The sequence below is a fragment of the Dipteris shenzhenensis genome, chromosome 23 (genome assembly GCF_047967505.1).
Source record: "Dipteris shenzhenensis isolate YYH24624 ecotype China chromosome 23, Dip_SZ_1.0, whole genome shotgun sequence".
Taxonomy (NCBI): domain Eukaryota; kingdom Viridiplantae; phylum Streptophyta; class Polypodiopsida; order Gleicheniales; family Dipteridaceae; genus Dipteris; species Dipteris shenzhenensis.
In genome coordinates this window covers 37,465,017-37,474,140 of record NC_141618.1, presented here as the reverse complement: position 1 = coordinate 37,474,140, position 9,124 = coordinate 37,465,017, and the positions used below count along the sequence as shown (strand labels likewise).

General features: G+C 39.3%; 1 pseudogene; it reads right to left on the bottom strand.

The window, feature by feature from the left end:
* Positions 1–7,995: 7,995 nt before the first annotated feature.
* Positions 7,996–8,875, bottom strand: LOC147887334 (germin-like protein 1-1 pseudogene; annotated as a pseudogene).
* Between the last annotated feature and the right edge of the window lie 249 nt (positions 8,876–9,124).

Genomic DNA, 9,124 nt, shown 5'->3' with positions numbered 1-9,124 from the left:
TGCTTTTCTTTCCTTATAGTTTAATAAAAGCCGACGTGCTCCCTTAAAGACATAAAACACTCAAACTTAGGATACATACACATGAGACCCAACATTTTGGCCTGAAAGGGGACATCTTGGCCTGAATGTAGCTTGCAAGAAGGCCTAAGTTCTTAGAGAACATTTTCCTTGCATCTTCAAAATCTCAGCTCATTTGCTCAAAGTAAGGTTCTGCTTGTAACTTGGAACCTGCAAATAGATTTGAAAGTCACTTTCTTGACATAAAGAAAATTTCTTCTTAGCTCCTTCATAGTCATGAATACATGTTTGCATCTCCCAATCTATCTTGGCAAAGGAGAGTAAGCATGCTACTAGAGTAGCAACTCATGGGCACTTGGGGTAAGGTAAAGACCACATGTATTGAAAGACAAAGCATCCCTCCTTCATAGAAGGATAATGGTAAAAGCATATTGATGGTATGGATGGGTGATATCATTATATATTGAATATGATTTAATTTAATTAAGCCCATTTTTTGATCTAAGGTCCTACTCTATGGCTGCAATGTAATCTATAGAAATTACAATAACGTCAAAGATGAAAGAGATGGAAGGCACAATAAATGAGTGTAGTAGCACTACATCTTTCAACATGGAATTAATGTGTGTATTTTTGGGGGATGCTTTCAACCTCTACCATGCCTTGCTTTGTCAAACTGATAAACGATGCAACATCCCATGAGAACATGGTGACAAATAATTTCAATAGGGAGAAGTGTAGAATTTTCAAAAACTTGGATGTACAAAAGAAACCAACAAAAGACTATTTGGTATTTGAATTTGATTGTAATAAGATGAAGGATGCAAGATCCCATGAAAATAAATTGACAAATAAATTTGATAACGAGAAGTGTACAAACTTACAGAAGAAACGGACATACATAAGCATGAAAAGAAGTGAGTCTAGGCAGATGTAGAAAAAGAACCAAAGAGAATAAGAGTATTGAATGAAGATGTTATGCTAAAAGCAACGCGATCTACATGTTGCAAGCGAAGTTGTGTGCATTCCATTAACTTACTTGACATCAAGGAATGTAGAGAACAGGTGTGGCAAAGAAGAGGGAGCAAAAGAAATGAATAACGACTCACAAGGCTCTCTTGTTTTCTAGTAAATGATACGAAAAAACCAAATTTTGAACAATAGATAAAGCCTGGTATAAATGGAAAAAGTATTTGCAATAATGCATATCACATTACTACAGGATTATCACATGGCACAGACTGGGATTTGGAAAACAAAGAAAAGTATGGAGTAAAGTTTAACATTCATAGAAACATAGGAAGGCCCAAAACAAGAGCCTCAACAATGTCGGCAACAACAATTTTAAAAGACTACATTCATGCAAATGCCTTACCTCAACCCCATCTATCTAAAATGCATCTTCCGATAGGTTTGACAAAAAAAGAAGTGTTTAAGTCTATTGGAGAAACACAGAGGTAAAGAGGGCATGCTCTGACATGTTTTCATAATTTGTATACTCTTTGAAGAAGAGCTTTGTACATGTTAAAATCCCAAAAAGGCAAAAAATGTCAAAGTGGAGTGATTGTGATGATCTAAAGCGAGCACTTGAGAGTGCAATGTCTCCACAAGAAAGAGAATCATACAAAAATAAAGAGAATTTCATCATGGACTGGTTTGGCATTCTAGACTAAAATATGCATTTTGGAAGGAGCAGGCTATTTCTCATACAAATGAGTACATGTGCGTTATTGTAGATGGTATGGATCAGAACATAACATTACCTTGATTCATAAATACTCCAACTAAGCTACAAGAAAATACTTTTTGAAGACACATCTAATGGGAGTGTTAGTGTATGGATTTAAGTGTTTTGTAGACATATGGATTGATTCCTTGCATCTACATGATAGCAATCAAGTTGTAATGTCAGTTATGAAAGAAATTCACAGTGTACATGCAGAAAAGGTCTCCTACTAGCAAATTGGAGAATACAAGCAGACAATTGCAGATGAGAGAATAAGAATGTACTCTTTTTTCCATTTTGTTCAATGCTAATCACTCATAAAATCTTCAATGAGATTGAAGTTGGGTTTTTGTTGGTTGGACACACACATGAGGATATCGATCAGGTTTTTAGCATAGTCTCAAGAGAGCTGAAACACAAGGACATGGAGACGATGGATGATTTGATAAGAAAATGTGGAAGGCAAGTTGGTGGCTGCAAGGAAGGTACAAAATGCTCCATGGTTGAAAGGATGTATGATTGGAAGAGCTTTATTATACCTTTCATACAAAAAGGTGGTGATGCCTCGATTGGTCATAGCGCTCCACACTACTTTCTCTTTTTCTTAAAGGATGAAAAACCAGTGATGCAATGGCAACACTATTCTCATGATACAATATGGGAATTGGAAGAACCTTACTATCTCTTAACTTCAGTCCCGAGCAAAGAAATGCATCCAATATGGGCTCCTATAAATGAATTCAACGAGAAATCTAAAGGTAAAATAGAAGGCTTAAAATCTTTTATTGCATACAAAGAGGAAATGCTTCAAAGATTTCTTGATTGGAAGCCCTCTTGGAAGGAACACACTGCTGTTGTAATTAAGAAGACCTATCAATTGATAAAAGACCTTGAGAAAATGCGAGCACAATAAGGCAGAATTGAGGTCTCAAAAGGGCCTCATAAGGAATGGATTAAGCTAAGACCAAGTGAACCCACTATGGTAACCCATGGGCTAAGGGTCCCCTAGCATTTACTGAACTAGCATGGGTACCTTTATTTTAAAATTGATCAACCTTGGCCCTTGGATGGAGGTGGATGGTGGATGAATCAAAGGCCTAGGATGCTCAAATTGGTGGGAGGGACCTTTGGTGGGCTCCAAATTGGCAAAAGGTTGACAAAATAGAGGTGTATTAAAGGGGGAGAGGTCGCCATTTATTGTGGTCCATTAGATCTAGGATAGATCTGATGGTGGAGATCAAAAATTCCAATCAAGGGCCTAGATCTAGGTGCATTTTTTAGGGTGTCGATGAAGCACTTTAAATCAACGGTTGAGATATAGGCGCATAATGGATGGCCTAGATTTGAGTTGCTTTTTCTTGCATCTCCACCCTTGGATCTCCTTGAGATCAATGGCCTAGATTCCAATGCTTTTTTCTTGCATCTCCACCCTTAGATCTATTTCTGGATGGATGGCTTAAAATGAACCCTCTTCTCTTTTGATCTCATCCATTAGATCCTTGCTCTTTTCAAGGGTTTAGATTTGATCCTTCTATCCTTTGATGGTATCCATTGGATCTACACCTTGATCTAATGACTTGGAGGGTTCTACCACAAGTTTGAATGTATCCCTTGGATTGTAGATGAGATCAATGGCTGGGAGTGAAGATCAAGGGTCTAAACCATGGGTGAGAGGTCTCCCCACCCATAAATGCTCAACATGTCCTGTTGTACACCTCAATGTACCATTGCCCCACACAAAGGAGCACTCTCATTGGTACACCTCAAATCCCTCTCTAATCCCTTGAAATTAGGAAACACTAATTGGAGGCCCATTTGAGACCCCAAATCTACTCTATGGATGATGCCAAGGAAAAACGGTCTTTATTTTGGCCCAAATGTAATGACTTGCACCCATCATTTCATGTCTTTGAGAATGAGTTTGATTTGCTACTCCGACGTCCATATTGTGGTTCGAGGAAGAGAGAGTTTATGCCAGAAGAAGACATAGACATTCACTACTTTGTTGCAGTTCGACCATCAGACGATGAGCATGAGAATGTTAAGTTCTACATTGCAAAAGTGGTGTACGTGAGCAGGGATGACAAGGGAGAAGTTGCATTATTTATAGCACTATGGTATGAGCCAAGGGATAGGAAGGAGAGCCATGATAATAATACACTATATATTGGGTGTTTGAAAAAGGAATGGATTCCAAACCATGAAGCAGTTTCAAAGCTTTCCACAGAGACAGTCATAGTATCTTGGAAATCAAGGACAAAGAAAACAAGGAAGGACATGGGATATGATGTAGAAGAAAAAATTAGAATATCCCTAGCCATTATTTTGCACATTATAGAGTTTTTGAAGATGCTCGCTAAGGAGGAAGTAGAAGGAGATAGCGCAAATGAAGAATGCCCATGACAATACCATTCAAGCATCCAAACAACAAGTGACAATGAATTGGACTTTCAAACAAACTAGTTACCTATTTGTACTTAACACATTTGTAAAGGCAGAATTGAGTTATTGAAAAGGCTGCGTGTCAAACTCCTTTGTACAAAGACTCATGGAGAGCAATATTTCTTGTAAACATATGACATTGTAAAATTGCAAGTATAGCTATTACTATTTTTGGAGCACATTTAAAGGGTCTTCTATGCCTCTTGTCTATTTTAACCTTTAAATTTTTTGGGACTTCAAGAGTGTTATAGTTTTCTACATCAAATTTTAAGTGCATTCTTTTGGATTAAATTATATTAATAAGTCTTTATTTTGAAAGTGATTTTTCATGGATTTAAATTTATAACTCATGATTTTTTTTAAATGAGAATAGGATTGTTAAAAAGAAGAAGTGCAAAAGTAGGATTTAATCAAAGTTTTTCCATTAGTAGTGCACCATTATAGAGACATATTGCAAAATTTATTATGTGAAAATGATAGTACCAAAAAGTGAACTTTTGATTCTCGAGTGATATTTTCATAAAGTAAACTTTTCAATTGGGAAGGATTTTTGGGATTAGTCCAAGAGTAGACATATGAGTCGAAAATTAATGAAATAAGTGTTGTTATTAGATCAAATACACCCTTAATGAAATAATTTGCCCATACTTGCTCAAGTTGAAGTATAGGTATCAACAACAACATCCCAAGGGTCTCTGTTGCTATCATCTTTATGTGTATCTGGAGCCTCAGAAATGAGATCAGTCATGCCATGGCGGAGAGTGTGCTACTAGGGATAACTAAGGTTAGGCCTAACTGACATGAGGAAGCTAGTGGGAATGTGTATGTTAGATCTTCATAGTGCTATGTATATTGTCATTAGGTGCGATGTTTGGACATAGATGCCATAGACCATGGGCAGTTTGCCCAGTGTAGTTGGTTGCAATTCGTAATACTTTTCTTTCCTTATAGTTTAATAAAAGTCGACGTGCTCCCTTAAAGAAATAAAACACTCAAACTTAGGATACATACACATGAGACCCAACATTTTGGCCTAAAAGGTGACATCTTGGCCTGAATGTAGCTTGCAGGAAGGCCTAAGTTCTCAGAGAACAGTTTCCTTGCATCTCCAATATCTCAGTTCATCTGCTCAAAGTAAGGTTCTTCTTGTAACTTGGAACCTCCAAGTAGATTTGAAAGTCACTTTCTTGACATAAAGAAAATTTTGACGTACTTGTAAAAGAGCCCAAAGTCCAAAACATTCACCGATGCTATGCTAGATAACACACAAAAAAGTTACGAAATTGAAAAAGAAAAAGAACCCTAAGCACGGCATCAAGAATAGTTACAGATGCTCTTTGAATGACCCAAATGTGCTTATAGGATCAACAAAGAGTATCTACATGAATTTCAAATTGGCATGTGCAAGTGTGAACTCTTATCAAGGTTTCCAACCTTCGAAGGGTCATGAAGCTTGGGAAGCATGTGCTTGCACCTTTGTAAGAATCAAGATGAGAAAATAGGCTTGTTCAAAATGAAAGAAACAGGAAATCATGAGTAGACAAATGGATTGCAATACTTCAGATTGCAAGGCAGCCCATCTTACAAAGACAAAGGCAAGGGAATCAACAAAGCATCGAATCATAGAAACAATCGATTTAGACTCTTTCCATAGCCTCAGAGCTAGACCTTCATTTGCTAGGGGAGTCGCAACATCAGAATATGATTTAGGAGATGAAATGACATAGGTCTTAGTGGGATCATTTGTGTTGAGTGATGCATTCATAAAAAAGGCAGATTCTGTCATTGTATCACCTACAACCTCAATTGAACGTTGATTACCTCATTTGCAAAATTATAGAGCTTAAGGCACTGATGCTCTATAGCTGCAATGGAGGGTAATGGTGTAGCATAAGGCATCGAAGCTCTACACTTGCAATGGAGGGTAATGGTGGAGCCCTATGGATGGGACACTAGGAATACCATGCTTCAATAATGATGCTCATATAATAGCATGCAACCATCATAAAACAAAAGAAATGTACGTGAGGGAGAGGTAGGCAATGGAGGAGAGCTCCATGTGAAAATGACGGATAGGTAGGCAATGATCAGGGCTCCACACACAAATGACAAACGTAGGAGGGCCGCTATATACTAGCACCACTTCCCTTTTTTGCTCCATTGGCCTAGCAAAATATTTGCATCTATGTCCACTAAGCATGGCTAGCGGTATGTGTAAATCCACAGTTTGCCTTGCCTTTCTCTCCAACTACCAATGTCTCTCCTAGTTTTCTTATTATAAGTCCCTTATGAAAATGTTGGCCCCATGTTCTAGGCATTAAGAAGATGTAGAAGTCAACTTTTTAAGCTGTCATAAGTTTGACAAAGCAAGGCATGGTACAGGTCGAAAGCATCCCCCAAAAATACACATATTAATTCCATGTTGAAAGATGTAGTGGTACTACACTCATTTATTGTGCCTTCCATCTCTTGCATCTTTGACGTTATTGTAATTTCTATAGATTACATTGCAGCCATAGAGTAGGACCTTAGATCAAAAAATGGGCTTAATTAAATTAAATCATATTCAATATATAATGCTATCACCCATCCATACCATCAATATGCTTTTACCATTATCCTTCTATGAAGGAGGGATGCTTTGTCTTTCAATACATGTGGTCTTTACCGTACCCCAAGTGCCCATGAGGTGCTACTCTAGTAGCATGCTTACTCTCCTTTGCTAAGATAGATTGGGAGATGCAAACATTCATTCATGACTATGAAGGAGCTAAGAAGAAATAAAACACATAAGAAGATGACATGATAAATCAAATGTTTGCAAAAAATTTCCCAAGGTTCCCTTGCCTTATGACTTGCAATTGACTATAAGGCCACCACTTCTCTTTTAACCTATAGATTATACTTTGAGAGAAGTAGTATTGCAAAGTGATGGTCATGGCATCATAGCTTATCTTCTAAGACTTGAATCAATTGCCCTTTGAGAGTTTGAAAGCGATCTGTTTCAATGTTTGGCATCCTAATGGATGGAGGGGTTTCAATATTGGGTCCTATAATATAGGGAACTGGCATGCCAAGATGAAAAGAAAGGCTTTTAAAAATAAGTGTGATAGCGACATCAATCGACATAGCAAGGGTAAGAAACATGAATTTGTGACGTAGTGAAGGGGGGTGTCCTTGAACATTCCAAGGACATTTCTAGTGCTAGGCATTAATGTTTGCAACCACCATGGGAATATCTTTAGGCCACGCTTCTAGTTCTCACTAATGAGAGTGCCATGTGAACACACTTTGGGTGCCCGAGAAGTGTTTGCAAAATACTAGCACACTATGCAAAATGGAACTTATAAGTTTTTAAATTTACATAAGAGATTTGTTTGCAATTTTTAAAATTTATAATTTTACTTATATTTTCACCTTAAGACCTCAAAAGCTATATGAAAAAGTTTCAGGAAGGAAAGTTGAAGGTTTCTCTATATAGAAACATAAAACTTCTCTGTGAAGAGTGGTGCCCCCTAGAGGACATATGAATGTTGTGTTTTGAAGAAAGAAACTCCAAAATCCCATAGATGTGAAGCTCTTGCAAAATGTTTCTTTTAAATATGATGGTTTTCCACTAAAGCGTAAGCCAATCCGAGAAGCCAAGACAGCGTAGATCATCATCTTTGAGAAGACAATTCAAGTTAATGATGTCACTCGCAACGTCACGTCAATAAGCAAAAGTGAGATAGTGTAGAGTGTAAACATTTGTTGGACGGTTAGCACTAGTGAACTACGCCTAGTTGAGCGAACATTTAAGCATATAAAGTTACCTCACTCCTAAATTTACTACAGAATCATTAGCATTGAATCTAAGCTTGATGCACAAACAAGTGCACAGAGCATTATTTAGTTTGGATGGAGTATTTGACTAGTTGTGCAGGGCACTATGGCAAGCCCCCAGCCAACTTGGTCATTTCAATTTGAGCAGGAGTGTATTGACGAATTCGATCAGGCAGTTTTTCCAACGCTATCTGTGAGACTGTAGACCTCCTGCTTATCGATGCCGAAGGTAGTCTCCAGCACTTGCTCAGGAAGAGGAGGTTTGGCGGCGAAGAGGGCAGTGGCCAACAGCGATACCCCCGGATTTTGACTGTTCAAGCCGGATATGGCAAGGGCAGATTTATGCGCATCCGCGTTGAGCTGGAAGTGAACCAGCCCCCGGGGGAAGACAAAGAGGTCCCCAGCGTAAAGCGTCTGCTGGAAGAGAATGTTATTGGTATCCACAAAGCCCACTACCAATTTTCCCTGAGCCAGGAAGAGAACTTCGGTGGCGCGAGGATGGACATGAGGTGGAACCAGGCCGCCTGGTGCGAAGTCGAGGCGAGCGACGGACAAACCCTGAGTGTTGAGGCCAGGAAACGTTTGGGCGTCGGCGAGCGTGACATTGGAGCCCAACGGGTTGTTGACATCACCTGCCTGACGCAGCAAGGGAGAAGTGAAGTCGTATGCAGAGACCTGATTGGCGTTCTTGCAAAGAAGGCCGTTTATGGTGATGTCTTGGTTGGGTAGAGCGACGCAGAAATCTTGCAAAGGATCGGCGTCCGTGGCTGCAACATGGAGGGAGGGAGAAGCAAGAGCGAGCAAGAAGAGGAGGGGCAGTGCGGCCCTAGCGAGAGTGGTGATTGTGGACGTAAATTCAGCAGCCATAGCTGTGGTACAGCAGGCGATGCAGACGAAAATGTGGGGAGTGTAGCTGCTGCGGGAGAGGGATGTTAGAAATGCAGGTAGCTTCTGAGAACGCAATGGAAGGGAGATCGTGGTGATAGTGCAGCGCAAGTGTGCTCCTTATAAAGTCTGCCTTTCGATCTGCTTTGGACCAAGTCGAGTTCGTGATCCTTTCGGTCTGCTTTGGACCAAGTCGAGTTCGTGATCCTGATAGGTGACGCAATCTATTGA